We start from the raw sequence: 27,277 nt of genomic DNA, 5'->3' as shown, positions 1-27,277 counted from the left end.
TTGACATAAAGAAGTGATGAGATAGTACACTGAGTTTTTTAAAAAAAATTATAAATTAAAACTTTATAAATTTTATAAATTATAACTTTTTATTATGTTTTTTAACCAAAAAAAAAAAAATTTAAAAAGTTATTGCAGCGTTTTTTCAAATCAAGTACCACCTTGCTCACTTTTTTTGACTTTTTCTTTCATAAATCGTATTAAGAAGATACTTTTTAATTTTAAAAAATAAAAAAATACGTAATTATAAATTTATTTTATTAATACATGATAAAAAATTACATTTTCTTCTAAATTTGGTCAAATGAATGTATGATTGTTGAGAAAATTGAAGGAAAGATGTCTTTTAAGTCTTGAATGAAGGATTGGTGACATTGATCAACTAAAAGGGTCAAACATCATTAGGAAACTTGATTAAGTTAATTGTGAACTTGACTAATATTTTCAGAACTTTCTAATCTTTTCAAAAATACAAATCAACCTAACCCACACCCCTCTTCAATCCAAATCAACCACTCTCTCCTCTCTCTCGAAAGCTTCTCTCAACTCTCTCCAAACCATCAGTTCTGTAAAATTTCTTCCTTCAACCCCCGGTGACTTCTACCTCCGGCAACAAATAGTTAGGTTTCGAGTTTTCATTTTTTCTCCATTCAACCCCCGACGACTTATTCCTCCGGCAATAAATAGTTGGGCTCCGAGTTCCCCTCTTTAATTCAAATCAACCTTTCTCGTATCCCTCTCTCGACAGTTTCTCTCAACTCTCTCCCAACCAACTGTTCTGTAAATTTCTCATTTCAATCCTGAGCGACTTCAATATCCGACTACAAATATTTGAGCTTCTGAGTTCCTTTTCGACTTCAACCTTCAATCGATGTGACAGCCTTGCTCTCCAACCACAACAGCTTCAAATTCTTCATCATTTGTTTTCTTCTTTCACAGGTAAAAATTTATGGCCTTTTTAGTTTCGAAGAAAATGAGGAACTTTAGCCAACTTCTCTTATAGTATTGGTTAACAATTTCAATATTTGTTGCATTAATTTGAAATGTGTTCTGAATAAAATCCTAATTTCTGGTATTTCTTCTCTTCTTTTTTTGAAGTGAATTATGATATTTTGTTGTTTGTTGCATTTTTTTGAAGTTTGATTTTTATTGTTTGTGTTTATAAAAACAAAATAACATTTTGGGTTGATTTGTTCTGTTTTTGTTCTTGGTAAAAATGGTGAAATTACTATTTTTTGTTGAACAAAATCGTGCTACTATTTTTTGTTTCCTCCAATAGATTACCGATCTGGTGTAATATATTAACCATCTGAAGTAACAGATTTATCATATGATGCAACAGATCAACCATCTAATGCACCAGAGGAACCATCAGATTAAAATTTTGATATAATAGATTAACTATATGATGCAATAGATTAACCATATTTTACAACAGATTAAGCATCGGATAAAAAATTTGATGCAACTAATTAACCATCTGATGTAATCGAAGAACCATTAGATGAATGATCTGATGCAATAGATGAACCTCATGTTGGATAAAATCCTATCAACTCTTCCAACAGGAAATGTCTAAGACTTGATTTTTCCAACTTATCATTCATCTACCGCGATAGACGATCCTGTGTTGGAAGAAATCTAAATAATTTTGACCGTTGATAATTGTTCTAATAGATCACTCATGTGTTACGATAGATATGTGACCTATTGCATAGTCCATTCATCTTTCTCAACAGATGAGTGATATGTTTTGTATTGTTACAATATATTACTCATCCGTTGCTGCAAGTTAGTTAACTGCTCTGACAGATTACTCATATGTTGCAATAGATATAGGATCTATTGCAAAAATCCTTCATCTTTCTCAACAGATGAGTGATATATTTTGTATTATCATAACAGATTACTCAGTCATTGCTATGAGTTATTTAACTGTTCCAACAGATCACTCATATGTTGCAACAGATGATGTCACAATAGATGTGTCATCTGTTGCACAGACCATTCATCTTTCTTAATAGATAAGTGATATGTTTTGTATTGTAGAAACAGATTACTCAGCTGTTGCTACAGGTTATTGAACTTTTCCAATAGATCACTCATATTTGCAATAGATGATGTCGCAACAGATATTTGATCTATTGTACAGACCATTTATTTTTCTCAACAGATAAGTGATTTATTTTGTATTATCAGAACAGATTACCCATTCATTGTAATAGGTTATTTAACTGTCCCAATGGATCACTTATATGTCATAACAATATTTGATCTGTTACACAGATCATTCATCTATCTTAAAATATGAGTGATATGTTTTGTATTATTGTAACAGATTACTCATCCGCTCTAACAGATTGGTTATATACTGTAATAGATACACTACCTGGTACAACAGATCGGTGATGTATTACAACTATTATTTTACTTTTTTACTTGTTTTTGTTATCCTTTTTAACGATGCATTAATCAACTATAATATATTTTTTTATGTTCATGTTAATTTTTGATAATATGGTTCCCAAAAGAATAGAAACTGAATCAAGTTCAAGTAAAGGAACAAGTAAAGTAGCTAGGCTATATCCACCACTTTATGAGCTTGCTTTACAAACGTTATCTAAATCGGGAGCAAAATATGATGAATACAGGGAGGAGGAATATTTCAAAAGAGATGATGCAAATGCTAATAGCCCTTCCACTGGAGAGTTGATCAAAGTCTTTAGCATTGATCGTTATCCTATGAGAATGCAGTGCGATGGTGCCACAGATTTAACGAGTGATTTCGTGGTTAAGTTAGCCATGGGAAAATCTTTAAACGCCTTCAAAAAAATACTTCAAGAACAAAAATTGGATGCTTATTTCAGGGACAGTTGCTTTGGGAAATATCTTGATTTGCCAAAGGACAACAATCCTCATTTCCAAATGAAATGGTATATGAATTTCTCAAGCGTAGGTTTATGTATGAAAACAAAGATAAGATGGATGAGGTATGGATAAAATACTGTGGCATGCCTATTTATTTTGGTTAGAAGGAGTTTGCCATAGTTACTGGACCAAAATGTTATTCTCCTTCTCAAGTTATACCTGTTCTAACTCAAAAAAAATACCCCGCACACCCAAAAAAGGCAAAGGCAAGTCGTGTGATTGTGATGACCTAGTGTCCATTATTGGTCCAAGCTTCAAAAACAAAGATTTGATAGAAGCGTTGAAAGGTAAAGGACTTTCAAAGAAGCACAAGCAGTCATTGAGCTTGGTTTGGTTTGTACATAATATTCTTTAGGTGAGAGACGTTAACAACAACATAAGCCTCGATTTAATAAAGCTCTCCGAAGATATTGAGGTGTTTAACAGCTATCCTTGGGGTTATGAAAGCTTCAAAATGACTTTCAAATATTTGTTGACTCAATTAGCGCCAAAGACAGTTAACTTATATGGCTTCCCATAGGCTTTCATGGTAAATATTTCTTTTTTCTATTATGATATCATTTATTTTTTTTACTTAATAATGGTTTTGATTTATTGGCGTTATTTTATAGGCTTGGACGTTTGAAGCCATTCCTTATTTGAGACAACAAGTGAACTACCAGGAAGGAGTTTCATTTCTAAGAATCTTGAGATAGTTGTCATCTAAAACTGATAAAAATGCAAAATTTCTTGATCTTTTTAACCCCCCGAAGGATGCAGTAAGTACAATTATAATTAATTTTTTCTTTTAATTAATGATTATTTTTGAATGATCTAATCGTCATTCTAATATATTTAATGATTTATGTTAGATTGTGCATCCGTTGCTAGTTTTGACCAATCGGGAGTTGAAGATGCCATTTTTTCTTACTTTACGGTCAAACTTTATCAGACCCTAAGGTCATCGACAAAATAAAAATATAATTACTTAGAGCAATAACTATTACAAGAAAAATAATTTTGGAGGGTGGGCTTGTTATTATTGATGGTCTTAGTGGTGATGGAGCTGTTGGTGGTGGTAGTGGTGCTGCTGTTGGTGCTAATGATGCTCCTCTTATAGTATTTAAAGTAAACCATTATGAGTGTGATCATACTGGTTATACAGATTTTGCCCTTCCCAGAGAATGTTCTGCATGCAAATGTCAAGACTGCAGGGCAAAACATGATGTAGTGATTAATGCTATTAATGTATTAACTGCTTCTATAAAAAAATTAACATCTAAGAGGGGTCTCATTCCATCAAAGAGGATTTTATTTCCATCCGCTCCATAAGATATTAGGGATAAAAGGAGGAGAAGAGTAATTTCCAGGGCATTATCAAGCATCTAAAAAAGAAAAATTGCAACTCCTCTGTCTTTGTATTACACTGAGCAACATACAATGTCCAAAGGAGAGCAGCACGAGCTGAAGAAGGTGAATATATATGTCTTCCAACTTACAAAACAAACAAACACATATCTATTTCAATAAATGACACATCTGCTGAAAATTATGAAATAGATATATACATTTGTTGCAACTGTTGACTAACTTATCGCAGCAGATAAAGTATCTGTTGCAACATATGTCTTTTCTATTTTAGCAGATCAAATAGTTCTTCGTACTGCTTTTATTTGTACCAACAGACGACCTATCTGCTACAACAGATAATTCATATGTTGCAACAGATGGTTCATCCTTTAGAAATTAACATACAGGGTCTTCCTCATGTAGAAATTTATTCCAACAGTTGATTCATTATTACAACAAAAATATAATCTATTTGGGACAATTTAAAATAGGAAGAAGACCTGTTTAATTTGCTAGAAGAGATAAGTTATCCATTTCCATTTTGTTGTATCTCCGTGATTAGCATTGACCATTTCTGGCTTTCCAGGTGAATGTAGAAGAAGCTACTACTGAACAACATTGACAATATTCTACTCTTTTTATGAAAATATGGAGTAAAGATCCACGACGAGCAAAGTTGAATTCCACGACGAGCAAACCCGAATTCCATAGCACCAGATGAAGAACAACTTGTCCATACTGAGTAGATCTTTATAGTTTGACCCTGTCAATGTAATCCTTGGCATCATACTTAAATTGTTGTTGATGTATTTATTGAGATCTGTACCCATAACAATTTTCTTACATTTCATTTATTGATTGACTTATTTCAGCTAATTTCTAAAGGCTTCAATTTATTTTATTTTGTCTATGAATTTTATTTATTCCTTAGATTTGAACTTATTAATTGAAAAGGAATACTATCTTCAAATATTTCAATAGATAATGTATCTGTTGTAACAAACGACACATCTATTGGAAAAAGTGAACAGATTTAGACATAAGTTGCAACAGGTAGGTAATCTATTGAAATTTATCAAACAGGTCTTTCCACTATTGTAACAGATGGACTTAGATAGAAATATTGAGATAATACAACAGATGACCAACCTATTGCAACACATAAACTATATGTCAGAACAGGTAGAATAACTATTACAACAGATAGAGAATCTGTTGCATTATAAAAATTCAACTTTCGCTGGACATAAAAACTTGCCACTACGTATAAAAAGGTTAAAGTGAATTGAAATAAAAAAGGCGGAACCCATCGACGGTGTTTAGTTCAAACACCTAAAATAAAATAGGCATCAAGTAGACAGTGTTCATTTTAAACACATAAAATAAATTAGGCATCAAATGTATCAGTCTGGCACATTTTGCTGACTTGTCGTCACTTGGCCCCCAACGGTCATTTCCCCTCTCCCCATTGTCTTATATATTCATCTCCCTCCTAAAATTCAATCCTAAATTCCCAAATTATCTTCTTCATCATCATCTTCTTTTATCTATCCAAATTCTTCAAATTATTTCTTTCATTTTTTCCAACTGAGCTTGACAATGTCGAGTGCATCTTTCACTATTTTTTGTGATAAAGATTTTCGATATTGTAAGTGCGGTCATGAAGCTCTGTTAAAGACTTCTTGAACTCAAAAAAATCTGGGTCATAGGTTTTTTACTTGTAAGATTTCAATGGTAATATTTTTTATTTAATTAGTTGATTAATTATTGACTTGCAATTATTTTGTAATTGTGTTCTCTTTTTTATAGAAATTGGGTGGACACGATTACTTTTATTGGTATAAAGAACGACACCCTTCATAAGCAAATTGTATAATCTGTGGTTTGTTGAACAAAGTCAAGTCTTCTGAAAAGAAAAAAATAGAGCAGGAAGATACTACATTGTTGTTGTTATTGCTATTGGTTTGGTGTTGTTGGGCACATAGATATTCAAGCCTAATTGCTGAAATTTTCATGGTGGTGTGTGTATTTGCAACTGGTTTAGCGTTGTCGAGCACATGGATATTCAAGCGTAACTGTTGGAAAATATCAAAAAGATTTAGGCATATGTTGTAAAATTTAGGTCATCTATTGGAAATTATCAAACAGGCCTTCCCACTATTACAACATATTAGACTTAGATTATTAGATTATTCATAGAAATAACATTGGCGTAATGCAACAGATGACCAACTTATTGCAATAGATAAACTATCTGCCAGAACAGATTAAATATATTTTACAACATATTGACAATCTATTGCATTATAAAAAACTCAACATTTATTAGAAAAAAATTATTGCCACTACATGTATATGTAATAAAGTGAAGGGTGACTTGAAATTAAAAATTGTTATTTCACAGGATCTTCTATATACACAGGCTTCAAGCGTCCAGTTAGTACCCCATAAGCCCGTACCTCTTGCAGGTTTACCATAGCGTTGTCACATAGAAAAGTTGTTCACTCGGCCATTTCTGTGCCGGTCAACAAACATTCGATGTGTACAAGAGCGTGCGAGCCGCTCACTTTAGCGGCATCATCTTTTGGAAAGATCATTCCCTTGTTTTGATCTTCAAAATCCCATGATTTCTTCATCAATACTTCTTTTCGCAAATGATTCATCAGTTTACTCTCCCTCAACAAGATGGGCAACAGCACCATCAGTGGCTCCATGAGGAGAAAAAGATCAAAATCGTCGATGAGAGGTACGTTGGAGTCATAAAAATTGATCTTTCCCTCCTCAAGTAGTATCTCAACAACTCGATAATGCATGTCGTTCATGCTAATGACTGCAAGAATCCTCTTTGCCTCGGTCCATCTCTTACCGTATAGATTTGGCCTCTCCCTCTAACATATTTTATTATTTCTTCTTCATCCAAGACCAATGTAGGAACTAGGAAATCAAGTCCCACTCCAAGGGATAACGCCTCCCCATTGAGTTGATCATACCTATCCTTGAGCTTCTTGCAGAAGTTGAGGTCCATTATCCTATCGGCAGTGTCATAAGCTTCCCGATATATTAATTACCTTTTTCTCATGAGGCAGAGAATTATATCAACATGTTGTGATATAAGAAGTCAATTATTAAATAGGTTAATAATTGTAAAGATGCAATGAATGGTCCATCTATTGCATAGGGTTCTCTAAATCAATAATACAATGCAATTTATGCAACAAATGGATAATAAGTTGCAAAAGAACCACTACCACTTGCACTATTATATCTAGTTGTTACAATAAATGTGAAATCTATTGCATAGCTTCTTCTTTATGAGGTAGATTGGAAGGGATAGGTTAGAAAAAGAAAACTTGTCTTGTCCTCATATGCCATACGTATATCAGTCATAGTCTGAAAGTCTAGGGGGGAAGGGAGGCCTGAGGTAATCTGGTGCGCCTAGCTTGGCATTGTTGGCCTATCTAAATCTCTCTTCTCTTCGGAGCCATGTTCTGCATATATTTCCACCTTATTGACTGGCCCCTGAACTTTAACAGCTTATGGAGAGGGAGGAATTATAATTTCTTTTGATTTTCGATCAGAGAGTACGTCTCTAATTGGTCTTTTCTTTCTCCTAACCAACACTGTAGGAATGTATGACTCCCTCACCTTCTTAGATGGTATGACACACCTCTTGGATTTGAATTCCTCGATATCTTTAGAGATAGCCGCTACTTTTTCAAAGAGTTTATTCTATTTGTCTTTGCACTCTTCGCATTAGCAACAAGAACACGAGGGTGAAGAGGGGTGAGAGGGACCCATGTAAAAGTGAAAAGGGGTGTTTTCAAACATATTTATTCTTTCTTGATCATCAAAATACTCATCATCATGAGTGGTAGCAGCATCAGCATGCCTGCCACCAACACTAACAACTCCACGAGAAGAAGCACCCGGATCTACCTTAGTAGGTTGGTCATAAAGAGCCTCAATATTAGGTTAACCTTGCCTAACTGCTCTTCTTATGGCTTTTGCTCCAACTAATTCCTTCTTTATTAACTTCACCGTTGGGTCTGCTATAGTATCAACATGACCTAGAGTAATATAAGAAGTCATCACCGACTCCTCCTTAGTAGGCACAATCCATGGATGCACAACCTATAAAAAAAGATAGATGCATTTAAATCATATAATATAATAATTTTCACAGTTGGGTTACATTTAAAAAAAAGACCTATCTGTTGCATAGTTTGTAGTATATGGTTAAAATCCATTTGAGTCTGGTTTAGAGAAACAGAGCAACACATGGATAATTTTATGTAAAATATCAATCATCTGTTGCAACAGTTGTACAAGACGGGTAATCTATTATGCACAGATGATATATACGCCACAATAAATGAATAATATGTTATTAGATTACACATCTGTTGCATAATTTGCAGTAGATGGTTAATCTGTTAGGAGTCGGGTTCAGAGAAACAAAGCAATAGATGGGTAATTTGAAGCAAGATATGAATCGTACCCTGTCATAATAGATGTCCCATCTGATGCATCAGATATAACACCTGTTGCACCAAATATAACATATGTTCAATATCTTTTTTTGATTAAAATTATTTTACTTGAAGAAGACGTACTGCATCATCCGGAGGGTTAAAGAGATCAGCCTCCTTAATATCGGTGTTGCTCTTTGCAGCCAACCACCTAAATATCCTTGGATGAGAAACGTCATCTGGGTAATCCATTAAATGCTTTCGGAGGGGAGGAAAGGCTTCAAATGCCCAAGCCTAAAATATATAAACAGGAAGCAAGCAAAAAAAAAGTCATAATAACTATATTCAGTATAAATTAATGGATGAGTAAAATTAGTTATTAATTTTACCATGAAAGCCCAAGGAAAGCCGTATAATATGGTTGTCCCTGAGGATAACTTTGTCAGTAAATATTGGATAGTCAAGTAGAAGTTGTCATATCCCCAGGGATAATTATTGAATTTATCAAAATTCTCAGCACGCGCCAACAAATCATCTTCTATGACCTTGTTGACATCTCTTGTCAATATAACCGAATTGACAAACCAAACTAAGCACAATTGTTTCCTGTACTGCTCTGGTATGTTTTTATCCTCGAGATCTTTCAAAAAATTTGATGCTTTGTAGACACGTCGAGCAATGTCAAACAACCCATCTATTTTTTCCTTGCATTTTCTTTCCTTGGATCTTTTGCGGGGTGGTGGTTCTTCTGGACGATGGCATCTCAAGCCCGTCACTATGGCAAACTCTTGCAAGCCAAAACAAATAGGCATGCCACAGTAATTGATCCAGATTTCGTCCATCTTCTTTTTGCCCCCTCCTTTGAATCTTTATCATCCCCCACGTACTTGATCCTGCACTTGAGAATACCATATACCATCATCATAGGGAACAGATACAGGCAGAGGGGTCCTCAGCAACTCAAGAAATAATCCAAAGCAGTTCTTCTTGAAAAGTCCGCCTATGTTTTCATTCTTCATAATTTTCATAAAATGTTCAAAAATATTCCCCATCTGATATTTAAATACAATTTGACCAGTTAGTTGTTTTGCTTCTGGGTTATTTATCGGCATCAAACTTGAAACCTATCAATACTAAAAGTTTTGACAGGATCATGCTGTGATGTCGATATTAATTCACGCCCCATTGGTGATCCATTATCATCATGTTGATGATCATCCTCTTTCTCTTTATCACTTTCATTTTCTTCATCACTATCTACAGACCCTTGTCCACCTCCTTCAATATTGTTTTTGCATCTCTCCTCAGCTTCACTTTTTTCTGACTGAGATTGTTCAGGAAGCTGCTCCGAATCTCTCTATACTGTAGTCTTTTTTCGGGTGGTCAGACGTTGATCCACTTTCACTTTCTTTTCTTTTGGGAGACATGTTTTACCTACAAACAACAAAAAAACAAAAATTACATTACAATTGATGTATGCATAAATTTTTAAAAATACATTACAAACACCACGAAAACAACACACCAACATCCACCACCACGAACACCATCAACCAATGCCATAAACAAACACCATGAATATCAATACCACCGACAGCCATCAGAAATACCACAAACCAATGCCACCACTAGTGCCACCACGACGACAATAAACACCACCACCACAAACACCATCCAATAATACCACGATAGTCAATGGAACACTACGATGGAAACTAGGGATTTCTTGAGTTTTTCTTATGATTTTATCATAAAACTCAAAATTGTAAACCCATTCTCGAAGATAATACAACTAAAAGTTTTATTTTTCATCATTAACTTAAAAGCCCTTATTTTTTAGAAAAGTATAAAAAAAAAATATAATACTCTTCTCGAACTCTATTGCCTACGAAGACAAAGAAAAAGACTGATACAAGCAAGAATAAAGTTAAAAATAACACCTATATGGTCGAAAATGAGAAGAAAATTGATCTGTTGTAGAGGGTTGAGCCAATTTGTTGAGTATTTATTGTCTGTACTGTATTGTTGAGTGAGAATAAGAGAGAAAGAGTGAGAACTCAAGATCTAAAATGATGAAATGTTTTGTATGGGTTGATTTGTATTTTGGAAAAGAATGACAAGTTTTGAAAATGTTAATTTGGTCCGAATTGATCTTAATTATTTTTAAAATCATAAAAGATATTCATGATTTTTAACCCTCTCATCATGCAATTTCCAAAATGGTAACTCAATTGAAATTATATAAAAACAATTGAAGTTGTAGTTGATCGAGTACTCTAGTTGACCCAATGAACTCACCCCTGGTCCTAGATTAATCAATTTAGGTATTAGTTGAACATATGAGGTAGTAAGAATCGGTTTGGCTCAGACTTATCGATCGATGACTCTGGTCAGGAGGAATGTAGTGCTGTCTCACCATGTAATTGCCAAAAGACTCAATTAAAGTTGAAGTTGACCCTATGTGAACTCACCCCTAGTCCTAGATTATTCAATTAAAGTATTAGTACCCCCTAGTCCCATATTATTCAATTAAGGTATTAGTCTAACATATGAGATAGTAAGAATCGTTTCGGCTCAGAGTGATCAATCGACGAATCTGGTCGGGAGAACACAATAGCGCATGATCATGCAATTGACAAAAGACTCAATTGAAGTTGTAGTTGAACCTATGAGAACTCACATTCAATTAAGGTATCATTCTAACATATGAACTTAATTGAAATTATATATAAACAAATATTTAATATGTTACAACAGATGTCTTTTCTGTTGGATCAAATCAAACAGATTAGGTAATCTGTTACAACATATTACGCATCTATTGTAAACTACCAAACAGATTTTGTCATTTGTTGTAACATATCATGAATTTATTGTAAACTATCAAACATATTAAGTCATCTATTATGGCAGATTACCCATTTGTTATAAATTATCAAATGGATTAAGTCATAAGTCGCAATAGATTACCATCTATTATAAATTATCAAATAAGCGTTGTCATTTATTGTAGTTGACATTATGAGAACTCACCCCTAGTCCTAGATTTATCAATTAAGGTATTAGTTGAACATATGAGGTAGTAAGAATCGGTTCGGCTCAGAGTGATCGATCGACGACTCTAGTCGGGAGGAACGCAGTACTGTCTCATCATGTAATTGCCAAAAGACTCAATTGATATTGTAGTTGACGCTGTGATAACTCACCCCTAGTCCTAAATTATTCAATTAAGGTATTAGTTGAACATATGAGGTAGTAAGAATCAGTTTGGCTCAGAGTAATCGATCGACGACTCTAGTCGAAAGGAACGTCATACCATCTCATCATGTAATTGCCAAAAGACTCAATTGAAGTTGTAGTTGACCCTGTGAGCTTATTCATTCATCCCTAGTTCCACCTAGATCGATGTAGGTACTATTATTAATCTTAACATTAAGTTAATAAGAACTCATTTTAACTCAGAGTGATCGATAGACGACTCGGGTCGGGATGACGCAATACTAACACCATGGAAATGCAATGACTCAATTGGATTTGTAGTTTACCCTGTGAGCTTATTTATTTAGCCCTCGTTCCACCTAGATTGATGTAGGTACTATTATTAATCTTAACATTAAGTTAATGAGAACTTATTTCAACTCAGAGTGATCGATCGACGACTCAGGTCAGGATGAACGCAATACCAACACCATGCAATTGCAAAGACTCAATTGGATTTGTTGTTAATCCTATGAGCTCATTCATTCATCCCTAGTTCCACCTAAATTGATTGCAATAAAATCTGTTGCAACAAATGACTGAGCTGTTGGAGAATTTCAAACCGATAATAATATATGTTGCAACAGATGACATATCTGATTTAATTATCAAATAGACATTTGCATCTGTTGTGACGGATAACTGAGCTATTGGAAATTTTCAAACAAATATTGATATCTGTTGTAATAGATAACATTTCTGATTTAGTTATCAAATGGATATTTCCATATGTTGTCACATACGACTGAGCTGTTGGGATTTTTCAAATAGATATTTATAGCTGTTGTAACAGACGACATATCCATTTGAAAAAAAATTTCTTTTAGTTTTAAAGCAAGCTTCTGTCCGTGTAGATAAAGTAGTACTACTAAAGGCGGTAAAAAATATTTCTTGGATAACTCAAAAATCTTATTGAGTAGTCTTGTCTTGTCTTTTCAATGTCACCCATTTTCTTCCTCGTGCCCCTCAAATTATTAATGAATATTAATTAATAAATATTGAAACCCCTAATACTTCTTTCGTTTCATATTATATTAGTTGGTCCTTATTGACTTGGCACACTCATTAAGAAAATATTAATTAGGGCTATATTTTACTAAATTAGTCTTATTAATTATACTTTGAAAATATTAATTTGAATAAATACACTTTGTTTAGTTATTTAATATTAAGGTTAGTACATCTAGTAATTAGAATTATTTCATCTCCTTCAGGCCTAAATTTATTTTATTTATCTCTCATCTTGTTCTGTCTATCCTCTTTAGGGTTATCACAGCCTTTTTTTCTCTCCTCTTTCTCATAAAGTTCCTTTCGAATCTAAACGGATCCATATCTTATATTCCTCGACTGAAATTGTTGTTTTGATCATCTTTTGACAGTAAGGTATAATTCACTATTGCTATTCCATTCTCGTCTTCTTCTTTGCAAGTTATTTACAGTTTTTTTATTTAATTACCATTTACCCATATCATATTTATTTAAAAAATTTGAAGGAACTTTTAATTGTTTAATAAATGAATTGAGAATTTTTATTACAAGATGCAAAAAAAGTCATCTGTTGGGAGAAAGTTAAAAGCCTTGTTGGCAGTATCATTTATTATGTATTTGTTTGTTTCTTTGTTGTTGATGTTGTTATTAATATTGTTGGTGAGGTTGGAATTGTTGGAACTTGTGGTGTGGTGTTGTTGACAGTGGCAGATCTAGGTTTTTTAGACAGTGGGTGCTTCTTATCTTAAAAATAGTGAAGTCCGAACAATCAACACAAGGAGTAAGGGTGAAAAAATAAAAGAAAGTTTAAAGTGAATAAGGAGAGAAGAGCTGATTACCAAAATTAAAAAAATATGTGTTGAGTGGGCATTGAACTAAAGACCAAAAGAAATAAATAGCCTTAAGCACCCATAAACAACCACTAGGCTAAACAAATAACTCTTACTATGGGTGCTCACTGATTAGATTACATATATTTTTTCTTAATTTCCATATACATATATAAAGTTTGAGATGAGTTCAGTCTTGCTTGTGCACCCGGAGGACTCCATGTGAGTCCGCCCCTAGTTGTTGATGGTGTTGAAACATAGGATGTATGCTTCTTTGTTGTTAATGATGTTGTTGGAACAAATGTTGTTGTTTTCTGTGTTGTTGATGTTTTTTTATTTATTGTTTGTAGTTTATGTTATTGTTGATGTTGCAATAGATGGAGCAACTGTTGGAACAAATCAAACCACCATCAAGGATGGTTTGATGTATTCTAACAGACTCCACATCTGTTGAATCAGACTTCACATCTGACGCAACAGACTCCATATCTGATGCAACAGACTCTACATCTATTGCAACAAATAGATAATATTCTTTCTATGACAATAATTTTTTCCTTCTTCTTTGTAGATATATAAGGAACTAAAAGTTGATCAACTTTAGCCTGACCATCACAAGAGGCTGCAATAAAGATACGTTCAGAGGAATAAGCTGCATACAGATGGAACCACTTCATATGTAGGAGGTATGTATTACTGATAATGTTATCGTGGAAACATACATAGAGTACACTGATTTTGTGAATGTTGTTTTTATCGATTAGTCATAGATCATTCAAATAAGATGTCTGCAATTTTATAGTTAGTAGGTCTGAACTAATAAGGCTGAGGGACCATGAATATGATTCTGATACCCTTTTAAGATTTAATGTCGGATGTTGCTCATGGTTATTTGTCATGCCTTCTATAGACTTTCGTTGTGGCAAGAATTTCTGGCGATGGTGTAGACTTGTGCATGACGGATATGTTGTCCTGTTATGGGAGAAGAATGATCAATCTTACCCCTCCTTTCTTATCTTGTGCATGCAAATGTGAAAAGTGCAAGGCAAAAGATGATGGAGTGATTAATACTATCAATGCATTAACTGTTGATGTAAAGGAATTGATATCTAATAGTAGTGTCGTTCGATCAAAGAGGATTTCAGTTTCATTCACTCCATTATAGATTAGGGATAAGAAGAGAAAAAAAAGCAATTTCTAAAGCACTATCAAGTATCTGAAAAAAGAAAAAATTTGGATCTGAAAAAGGTGAGAAGATAAAAAGAAGAGGAATAAAAAGGAAAAACTGAATGCTAGATTTAGTTCATCTTGTGTTGTTATGTAGAGATACTCCATCTAGTGTTGAGTCCTTTTTCTTTTCAGGATGGTGAGGAAGGAAGAATCTCCCCATCATTAGGTAATACTAAAATAAGACATTTGATGGTATTGAACTACCAGACTGCCCTGTGAAGTTTGATAATCCAGACTACGTCTTTGCTCGAGTTTGTCAACAGATTAAACGATCTCAATCACTTTGTTTTTCTGCTGATCAATCCTCTTCCGTAGAAGACAAGATATTAACAAAACTGCTTGACACAGCAAAAGCTGATATCGAGAGATTACTAATTATGTCTTCTCAAGACTTGCTTCTACCAGAAAACTATTCTATATTGAGTGCTACACTATTCATATATGTTGTAGCATCGGATTTATCAGCCGAGAGAGCGCTTGCCTTGGAAAAACTCAAAGATAACCTTCCATACTTCTCCATGACCTTGCGTAGAGCTAAGAAGGACCAAGAGGGGTATTATAAGAAAGCTTCCAAGAAAGAAAGTGGTCCTCATTGACAAACTCACAAAATATCAAAAGCTCTATACTGAGCTCAATGACCACAATGACAAAATGATTGAATTGGAAGGGACTTGACTTAGTCAAACAAAAAGCCACAGCTGTTCGTATCCCTTAACTAAATAAAACTGGTGACTTTTCGAATATGTAAATTAAAAAAAGGGATCTAAATACAACATTTTATTTTTTTATTATATTTTGAAAAGAGACAGATTGGTAATTTGTTGCAAAATTATTCCACCTCTCAGATAACTTACAATATATTGACAATCTGTTATAATTGATGGATATATCAGTTTGCTTTTCCATCAGCTGTGGCGTCTTTTGCAACTTGCTAGTCATCTGTCTATTCAATTTCATCAGGAGCAATAGATTTTTCTAAACACTTCTTGACCAAACTCAATTTTTTCTCTTGGATTGCTTCTCTTTTTTTCTTTGCATCCTTCAAGCTGGCCTCCAAATTTAATTTTTTCCATCAATCCAAGAGCAAAATTGAATTTGGAGGCCAGCTTGAAGGATGCAAATAAAAATAAGAAGCAATCCAAGAGCGAAAATTGAGTTTGGCCAAGAAGTGTTTAGGAAAATCTATTTCTCTCGATGAAATTGAATAAACAGATGACTAGCAAGTTGCAACAAATACCACAGCTGATGGAAAAGTAAACTGATATATCCATCTGTTGCAATAGATTGTCAATATGTTGTAAGTTATCTGATAGGTGGAATATATTTTGCAACAGATTAACAATCTGTCTCTTTCCGAAATACAATAAAAAACATAAAATGATGTATTTAGATCCATTTTTTTAATTTACATATTTGAAAAGTCACTAGTTTTATTTAATTAAGGGATATGAACTATTGTGGCTTTTTGTTTGACTAAGTCAAGTCCCTTCCAATTCATTCATTTTATAAATAGGTCCTTCCGGTCTGCTCTCACTCGTTCATTCTACTACACTTATAATACTAATATGGCTGATTCAGATTCGTACAAGAAGATTCATATCGAGTTCTTGCAGGAACTTCAAAGGTAGTTTGATGAACTCCAGAGAGATTTGGCCAACTTCGGAGTAAGGCTGTAGAGGGCCCTGCTGCGGCCGAATGAAAATTGTCCGGTTGATAATAATAATAGTAATAATAATAATAATAATAATAGTAATAATAATTAGGTTATGTTTTTTCTTTCTTTTAGCATATGTATTTTCCTTTTTTTTTTTATATCTGTTCTACCTATAAGGGATTCAAAAAAATCTATGTATATATTTGGTTTGGTTTGGTCGACTTTGAAGTTTTAATTCTTATTCAATATTTAATTATCATTCTATTTATTCTCTATTCTCAACTTGTCGACGGTTGGAGGTAGGGATTGAGCATTTATGGCAACAGATGGTGGTGAAAAGTCATGATGAGAAATTCTCCGAAAAATGGTTCGTTAAATAATAAGGAACTAAATGATATTATAATTGTAAAAGAAAGATTATTTAATTTAAAAAAAGTCACAACATTGGATTAATTAAGGTATATAATTATATGATTGTTAAGAAAAAAGTGAATGAATAGTCATGACTGTGACTTTTTGTCTAAACATATTCAACAAACAAAAGTAAAAAACATTGTTGATGTATCAAATTCCTCATCTGTTGCGACTGATAAATTAGTTAGAAGAAATAAAAAATTTTCTTAAACAGATGGTCAATTTATTGCAACAGATGGTATATCTGTTGAAACAAATGGGTTATCTGATGCAACAGATATACAATTTGTTGTCATAACTCAATTAAAAAAATGGTTATCAAAGAAACAGTTATGGAAAACCAAGTGTATTCGATCTTTAAATTGAGAAAAAGGTTATTTAAATTTAATAAGATGAAAAGTCATGACTTGTCACAATAATAAAAAACTCACCAGCTTGATTTAATTAAGTCATTTCTTTTCACAGAAAACAATAAGGAAATAAATGATAAATAGAATTTAAACCGTAAAATATTCACCAAAAATATTCTTATTTTTAAATCTGCTTTATTAATTTATATAATTAAAAAATACGAAAATTTGGATGTCATGAAGATAATTTTTTTAAAAAAAAGATATATAGATGATATGTTGCAACAGATATATTATCTGATGCAATAGGTTATCTATTTGTTGCAACGGATGATATATCTATTGTAACAGATGAATTATCTGATGCAACATATATTTAATCTGTTGTCGCAACTCAGTGTTATAACAGATCCCGAAAAGAACTAATTATTAATAATAACAAGCTGAAAAGTCATGACTTATCACAATATTGCTTAATTTAATTAAGTCATAACATTTTACAGTAATCAAGAATGTCATTAATAAATGGAGGTAAATAGTTATGCCTTTAAATCTGCATTATTAATTTATATAATTAAAAAGTCAGAAAATTTGAATGTCATGAAGATAATTAAAATATATATATATATATATATATATAGATTATATGTTGCAATAGATATATTATCTTATGCAACCGATTATCTATTTGTTACAATGGATGATATATCTGTTGTCACAGATGAGTTATCTAATGCAACAAATATATAATTTGTTGTCTAACTCAGCATAAAAATGGTTCCTAGAAGGAACCAATTATTTTAATAATAATAAAGTTGAAAAGTCATGACTTATCATAATATTGCTTAATTTAATTAAATCATAATTTTTTACAGTAATAAAAAATGTCATTAATAAATGGAGGTGAACAGTTGTGCCTTTAAATATGTTTTATTAATTTATATAATTAAAAAGTCAGAAAATTTGGATGTCATGAAGATAATTTTTTAAAAAAAAAAGATATATAGATTATATGTTGCAACAGATATATTATCTGATGCAATCGGTTATCTATTTATTGCAACAGATAATATATCTGTTGTCACAGATGAGTTATTTAATACAACAGATATATAATTGATTTTTCAACTCAGTGTAAAAAAATGGTTCCTGGAAAGAACTAATTATTTTAATAATAATAAAGCTGAAAAGTCATAACTTATCATAATATTGCTTAATTTAATTAAATCATAATTTTTTACAGTAATCAAGAATTTCATTAATAAATGGAGGTGAACAGTTGTGCCTTTAAATTTCTTTTATTAATTTATATAATTAAAAAATCATGTCATGACTTATCACAATATTGCTTAATTTAATTAAGTCATAACTTTTTATAGTAATCAAGAATGTCATTAATAAATGGAGGTGAACAGTTGTGCCTTTAAATATGCTTTATTAATTTATATAATTAAAAATTTAGAAAATTTGGATGTCATGAAGATAATTTTTTTAAAAAAAAGATATGTAGATTATATGTTGCAACAGGTATATTATCTGATGCAACCGATTTTCTATTTGTTGCAACGGATGATATATTTGTTGTCATAGATGAGTTATCTGATGCAACAGATATATAATTTGTTGTTTAACTCAGTGTAAAAAAAATGGTTCCTGGAAAGAACTAATTATTTTAATAATAATAAAGTTGAAAAGTCATGACTTATCACAATATAATTTAATTTAATTAAGTCATAACTTTTTTACAGTAATCAAGAATGTCATTAATAAATAGAGGTGAATAGTTGCGCCTTTAAATATGTTTTATCAATTTATATAATTAAAAAATCATGTCATGACTTATCACATTATTGCTTAATTTAATTAAGTCATAACTTCTTATAGTAATCAAGAATGTCATTAATAAATTGAGGTGAACAGTTGCGCCTTCAAATTTGCTTTATTAATTTATATAATTAAAAAGCCAGAAAATTTGGATGTCATGAAGATAAAAAATTTTAAAAAAAGATATATAGATTATATGTTTCAAAGGATATGTTATTTAATGCAAAAGGTTATCTATTTGTTGCAACGGATTATATATTTGTTGTCACAGATGAGTTATCTGATGCAACAGATATATAATTTGTTGTCCAACTCAGTGTAAAAATGGTTCCTGGTAAGAACTAATTATTAATAATAATAAAGTTGAAAAGTCATGACTTATCACAATATTGCTTAATTTAATTAAGTCATAACTTTTTACAGTAATCAAGAATTTCATTAATAAATGGAGGTGATCCTCTATAAATAGGTCTTTTTCCTAACTCAATCGTTCATTCTACTATACACACTATTTATTCTTTGATCTTGTTACACCTTCAACTACTTTCTCTTCAAGGACTTGATAGCTTTCTTCTGTCTCTGGTGAGTTTTTTTCGTGAATTTTTTGTAAATATACGTTTTATTACATTCGAATTCTTTCTTTTCATTACTTTTAGTTTTACGTGTGTGTTTTGTCAACTTATGCATTTTCTAGATATGGCTGATCCGGTGGATGTTGCTATTTACGAGAGGTCATGTGGGAACTGCAGAAGGAGGTTCATGACCTGCATTAGGAGTTGACCGTCGTAAGAGTAAGGATGCTGCGGGGAGATCCGCAGGCTGAGGAAGGTACTGCTGCTGCCGATTGAAGATTGGTTGGCTGACCATACAAATAATAATGATGATAATAATAATTAAGCTTTTTTTTATTTTATCTATGTATTTTTTTTGTTTGTTTTATAAAAATTTATGTTTGATGCATTTGACTTTTTATTTCTTATTTAATTTTGGTGCTGTCTATTTCTTTTCTCAACGAATGACATGTCTACAATTAAGAAATAATTTGATTCTAGTATCAATAGCAAGAGGCCAACAAATGAGTTGAGTTATCTGTTTGGTTTGTGACAAGAGCTATATTTTGTTGTTAGAAACAGATTAGTAATTTGGTGAAACAGATTATTTATCTGTTGAAACAGATTACTAATCTGGTGAAACAGAATACCCATCTATTTGATTCATATTACGGCCACCTAGAACCATAAACATGAATCCAACATGAGTCTACTGTTAAAATAGAACATTTATCTGGTGCCGCAGATAATGGATCTGTTTAAATAGATTGTTCTTATGTTGCATTCATGTTCACTTGCTAGCTATTGTTGAAAAAACAGCACACTAGCTGTTACCCAGATGATAAATTCAAGTAAAAAGCATAATTTGACTTACCAAAGTCTCCTCTCAAGTAAATGCCAAAGTTGAAAGGGATTTACGAAACAAAATTTGATATACGAATTTGGTCAAAGAGCAGCAGGGGTAACAACAACAACAACAACAACAACAATGGTCAACAAGAAGAATATGAAGATGATAATGAAGTATAAGATGATGATAATGAATCAGAAGAGGATGAATAAAGCAACAGCTACAATGAACAACAAATATTGCAAAAAGGAAGAAAATAACAACGGATGAGGAGAGAGAAAAACATGCCTTTTTCCCTTCGTTTTCCGTTATATTAACTAACATTTAGATCAAAGTGTAAATTTAAAAACTTATGGGTTATTTTGAAATTTTTCAAACTTTCTTAATCCATAATTAAGTAATTGTCACCCCTACTCAATTATTAAGACTTGTGTCACCTACACCTCATTTTAAATTTCTTTTGTCACCTGTGGCCCAAAGCCCCATGATTGTTGATGTCACATCTCATACAAACTGACCGAATGATTAAAAATGTGTAGTTAAATATTATGTTTTAGAAAATATATTATATTTTTAATTAGAGGGTCACACGCTCATGTAAAGTTGAACTTTAGATAGAAAAAAATATTTTTTCTATTCAACAACCAAACATCATAGAATATTTTTTAAAAAATATTTTCCACTCAGTAACCAAACATAAGAAAATAAGTAAAACACCAACTTATTTTCTAGGAAAATATTTTCTAGGAAAATATTTTTCATCTTACCAAACACACCCTAAGAGAAAAAGTAAGTACTTCTAAGGAGTAGGAGTAATTATATGTAGAAGTCAAAACGGGGAAGTTTCAAAAATAGCAAAAGTTTAGCAAAAAATCTATGGTCATACTTTACATATTTATCATTTATAGCTATTATATTTGATTCACAACCGTTGTATTCACTTTTACTCTGTGATCTGTATTCATAAAAAATATAAATACACTACATATTAGTCTCGCAAAAAACACTACTATTTTTTCTTTTTCATTTTTTTATATTTTTTTCTTTTTCGTGCTTTTCCTTTATCTTTTTTATATTTTTTTCTATTTTTATTTTTTTCGTTTCTTTCTTTTTTCTCTCTCCTCTATCTCTAACTTCTATTTCTCTTTCTTCTTTTCTTTTCTTCTTGGACAATTTTTTGTTTTCTTTTTTGTACTTATTTTCTTTATCATTTTTTTGTTCTATTTATATTTTTTAGATTTTTAAAAAATATGACTACTTGAGCACAAGTCATGGATGATAACGTAAATACCACAATTATTTACCATATTTGTAGTCACACCATTATTTATATTCCTGTATTCATTGGTACAACCGTATTTGTATTTTAAAGTTCGTGCTTTTATTTGTATTTTGTATTTCTCATTTGTATTAGTATTTTATAGTTCGGACTTTATTTGTATTTGTTAGTTCACACCATCATTTATATTTTATACAATTCGCACTTGTATTTTAAAGAATTGTTTCATATTTGTATTTTATAATTAATTGTATATCATAATGAATTATATTTGTATTGTGGTTTTATTGTGTTTGTATATTTAGATTATATTTGGATTATATTTGTATTTGTATTCTATTTTCGTCGATGCATTTTTATTTTTAAAGAATTATTTTATATTTGTATTTGTAAGTTGATTGCATATTGTATTTAGCCGTGACTATGTACACACTACCAGAAATTCACTATTTTTCGACGAAAAAAATTAGTTGCAAATTTCCGACTACTTCAGTCGAAAAACTTTCTTTTATATTTTTATTTTTTACAAAATATTTTTTCGATACTATTTGTGACTACAATTGTCAAAATATTTTGCGGTAAATTCCAGAAAATATATATTCCGAATGTTGTAGTCGTACATAAAAATAATTAAATAAATATATTACTAAATATATAATCAGACCCTTATACAAAAATTAAATAACTATTTAAATAAATTATTAAATACGTATTTTCGACTGCTGGAGTTGGAAATATAAATAATTAAATAAATATATTACTAAATATATAATTAGAACCTTATACACAAATTAAATAATTATTTAAATAAATTATTAAACATATATTTTAAACCACTGTAGTCGTAATACTAATAACTAAATAAATATATGACTAAATATATAATCATACCCTTATACAGAAAAATAATACTCCTTCCATCCCATTTTATGTGTCATCATTTTCTTTTTGATCCGTCCCCAGAAAATGTCATCTTTTCTTATTTGGTAACTATTTAAAGAAACAATTTCACTTTTATCCTTATTGATCTCACTTAATTTTAAAAAATATAAGAGCACATTTTTTAATAAAGGGCAATTTGGTAAACATTACCAAGTTTTTTTATTTCATAAATTCCGTGTTCAGTCAAATTAAGACACATAAAATGGGACGGAGGGAGTAATTAATTAAATATATTATTAATTACATTTCCGACCACTATAATCGAAAATTGTAATAATTAAATAAATATATTACTAAATACATTACAAAAAACCTACTCTGTAACTATATTAAATAAATCCGACTACTGTAGTAGGAAATATTAAATAATTAAACATATTTAATTCGTACCTAACTGTAGTGGTCGGAATATTATATTTAATTATTAAATAGATAACTATATAAAATATAAGTTACATGGCAACCTTTCACATTGTATTAATTAATTTAAATATATAATTAAATTATATTAATTAATTTAAATATATAATTAAATTGTATCAAATATATAACCGACTGATGTAGTAAGAAATATTAAATAATTAAATATAATAAAAATTCTTTCTACTATTGTAGTTGTAAATTCTACAATAATTAATTTAAATATATAATTTAATTGTATTAAATATCTAACCGACTGATGTAATCGCAAAAATAAATAATTCAATATATTAAATATATAACCGACCATTGTAGTCGAAATTATTAAATAATTAAATATATTAAATTTGTACCTGATTGAAGTAGTCAAAAATTTATATTTAATTATTAAATAATTTATATAAAATATAAACTAAACATATCACAGCTTTCCCAATTCCCTCTCTCACTACCCCTTCTCTCTCAGCTAGGTCTCACTACCCTTTCTTCTCTCTACGTTCACTCTCAAAAATTGATGGTGGAGTGGTAACGGCGATGGTGAAAAAGCGATATTAAAGGTCAATTTCACTAAACAAGAAGAAATTCCCATGACTTTGTTGTGGTAAAAATTTATTCCAGATTCGAGGTTTAATGAAATTTCTCTAAGAAAGAAAATTCAGTTAAAGGCACAAAAAAAATGTCAGTAAGCAAAAGACACCACCATATCCATCTTTCTCTGTTTTACACCCTTTTTTTGTTTCAAAAACCCCATTTAGTTTTTGTTTGTTTTACTTATTGTTGTTGTTTCAGTGAGTTTATCCAAATGTTGTGAAACTTTGTGTGTGTTTTGTTTTTTTTTTCTTCATTTGTAGTGGTTTTTCTATCTTTGAGTATCTGAGGTAGTGGTAAGGTCTTCAGGCATTCTGAGTTAGTGGTAAGTTCGGCTTACGCTCCGGACTCTATTTTGTGTGATTTTTGTAGTATGTTGTTGTTGTTCTTCGTTCTTATCTGGGAGTTCCATTTTTGCCTTTTGCTGAACCTTTTTGTTTTCTCCATCCATTATCCTCCCTTAAAATGTTGTACCCACATTTGGATTTTTTGTAACCATTGTGGGTTTAGGTTTTAACCTATTATGTAAATTGCTCCCTTTCTCTGTTTCAAACCTTTTTTCTGGTAATTTCTATTTTTTCTTGCAAAATCCCTAGTTGTTGAAGAATATATTGTTTGTTTCAAGTGGGTTTATGTCAAATGTTGTGCGAAATATTATGTTTTTTTGTTTGTGTTTATGTGTGAAGTTCTTTATTTTTAGCTGGAAGTTCATATTCTTTGTTAATCAAATGTTGGTTAAAGTTTCAACTCATTTTGCGCATTGTTTTCTTCCTCTGTATCAAACCCTTTTTCTACTAATATTTGGTTTTGCTTCCAACCCCAATTTGTTGAAGATATTATTGAATATTATGTCCTCTTTACTTCTTTATTGTTTTGTTAGCTGCTTTAATGCTCGCTACTCGAGCCCAGGGTCTTTCTTAAGCAACCTCTCTACCTCTTACCTCCTCGAATAGGGGTAAGGTCTGGCTACACTCTACCCTCCCTAGACCTTGCTTTTTAGATACTGGATTTATTGTTGTAGCTGTTGTTCTTTTGAAGATATTCTTATTTCAATGAGTTTGTGTGAAGATTTATAGGTTTGGGGGGGAGGGGGGTCTTCTTAGTTCCCCCCAGATAATCATTTTTTTATGTGTTCTTCATACCATCACTGCTTTTTGCTGAACAGTTTTTCATGTTTTTACATTTTTTGTTTTAGCAAAGCAGAAGTTTGTGTGGTGAAGGATCAACTATTCATCTAGTTCATTGAAGTGGAAATCGTGAAGTTCATTCTCAAAATTGGTAACGATTTTAATTCCATATTTTTGGCTTGTTTCGAGCATGAAAAATCCTAATGTGCTTTTACATTCTTCAACAGTTTTTGCTTAGTTTTGTTTGTTGAAATGTTTTGAATTCAAGGAATAATATCTCTCTTCACCCCACCACCTCTTTCTCTGTCTCATCCTAATGGGGCTTTCTTACCATTACAACTGTATGAAATTTTCTATGTATTTGTTTGTGTGAAGTTGGAAGTCGTAACTTTAAAAGTTGTTCATTATGTTTAATTTTTTCATGTTCTTTCAGCTAAATGATGAGATGAAGAAAATGGACGAGCAAAAAAAAATTAATATAAGAGAGAATTACAAACAAGGAACTCATCTTCCTAATGTTACCACCCATGATAGTATTTTGTTTAACTTATTCATAAGAGTTAAGGAAACTTACAAAGGAAGCCAAATTATTTAATGTGCTTCTGGTTCTATTGTGTATACTGCACGAGTTTCTGTTGTTTCCTTGGTAAATACTTGAATGTGATATCGGGCTAAGCAAAGCCCTTAAGAAACTACAATAGAAAGAAAGGAAAACAAAACTTAGAGATTGTTTGAGGAACCCTTGTCGTTAATTATCTCTACTTGGTGACTCTTTCTTTCGAACACTATCAATTTTGATGTAATAAGAATAGGAAGACTCTGAAGGAAGTCATGTTGCTGGTTTCTTTACTATGTTGTATTAAATCTCTTAGTTTTTTTCTTGTGTCCACTTCGTAGTAGCATCTCTAAACAAACCTGATTCCTAGAAGCAATAACTTGGATAAAATTCATTCATTCAAGATCTCATTCACTTTGTTACTTGATCCCAAATTAGCATGTCAGCTTTTCCTTCAGCTCAACAACTGTTAACATCCCTCACAGTATCTTATGCACTTTATTTTACTTCCAGGAGTTGTTTTATTTCCCAAGGCCACACTTCCTCTACGAGTCATTCAGCTTAATTTTATAGCTTCTGTTGAAAAAACACTGAGGAAAGTTGATGCTCCCTACACAATCGGTATGGTAAGTGGATACCTGATGGCGCTGATATTTTGTTTTTTTCCTAGAATTTGTTTCTCTTTGAGTTTTGAGTGGTACTTTTGGTAAAAATTTGTTCCAGATTCGAGTTTACAAGGATCCAAGTAGTGGAAGGGTAAAACTTCCAACCACCGATACAACTGCTGAGGTATGGAACTTAATCCTTCGCCTTTCCTGGTAGTTATATTTGTGGATGCATAGTCAAATTTTATTATATTTCTTACCAACTGTTAGAAATATTTTTGAATGTTAATAAGCAGATAAGAATTTTGACTGTTTCTGAAGTTTCATATGGGTTTTGCGACATTTCATCTTGCTACTAGATTTTATTTTTGCATATCGATTTATTCCTCGTGACCGATATAACATTGAAAGATTTCTAGATGTAAAAAGAATCCTAGTTCGTCATAATCTAAATTAGACCATATAGGTGCTTTCTGGTTTTAGTTCTATTTTAAAAAAAACTAGTTTTTATTTGAAAAAAGACATGTTCTAGAAGCAGATAGAAAAAAGCCCTGAAATGTATGAAAACTACTATTGGTGTTGTTTTTTCTGCTATTGTTTTGGTTCTCTTGTTTTTGTTTATCTTTTTTATTTTTATTGTTCTCGTTCTTGTGCAGATGGAAAATGAAGATCGTGCATGGATGTATAATAGAACTTATCTTAACATGTGGATTGAGAAAGGAATATAAAGATGGGGTAGCTGGATTTATTGCTAAAGTGATGAAACTTAATGATTTTCTTACTGAAGGGATAATTAGGTGTCATTGTTGGAAATGCAAGTGTTGTAAGTTATTGAGTCCAAATGTTGTTACATTACATCTTTATAAGAAAGGTTTTATGTTGAATTATATTGTGTGGACAACTCATGGAGAGAATAGTGTTGCTAATAATTTTGCTTTTCAGAATTATGTTGAAATCTCAATAAGAGAGAATAATGTTGAAAGTTCACAATATAGTGAGATGTTCAGGGATACTTTTGGGACACTCAGGGGCTCAAAATGAACAAAATGATGAGGCTAAGCACTTTTATGAATAGTTAAAGGAAGC

General features: G+C 31.5%; 1 long non-coding RNA gene across 2 annotated transcripts; it reads left to right on the top strand.

Moving 5' to 3' along the window:
* The first annotated feature begins 23,765 nt into the window (after positions 1-23,765).
* LOC107869763 lies at positions 23,766-27,192 on the top strand. Of its 2 annotated transcripts, none has more exons than XR_001673945.1 (5): positions 23,766-23,916; positions 25,099-25,181; positions 26,100-26,212; positions 26,310-26,375; positions 26,848-27,192. It is a non-coding gene; the product is annotated as an uncharacterized LOC107869763 (long non-coding RNA). The 2 variants fall into 2 exon arrangements; XR_001673943.1 differs by having other exon boundaries at positions 23,766-23,993.
* Positions 27,193-27,277: the final 85 nt, after the last annotated feature.

The sequence above is a fragment of the Capsicum annuum genome, chromosome 4 (genome assembly GCF_002878395.1).
Source record: "Capsicum annuum cultivar UCD-10X-F1 chromosome 4, UCD10Xv1.1, whole genome shotgun sequence".
Lineage (NCBI taxonomy): Eukaryota > Viridiplantae > Streptophyta > Magnoliopsida > Solanales > Solanaceae > Capsicum > Capsicum annuum.
This window is presented reverse-complemented; position numbering and strand designations above follow the sequence as displayed.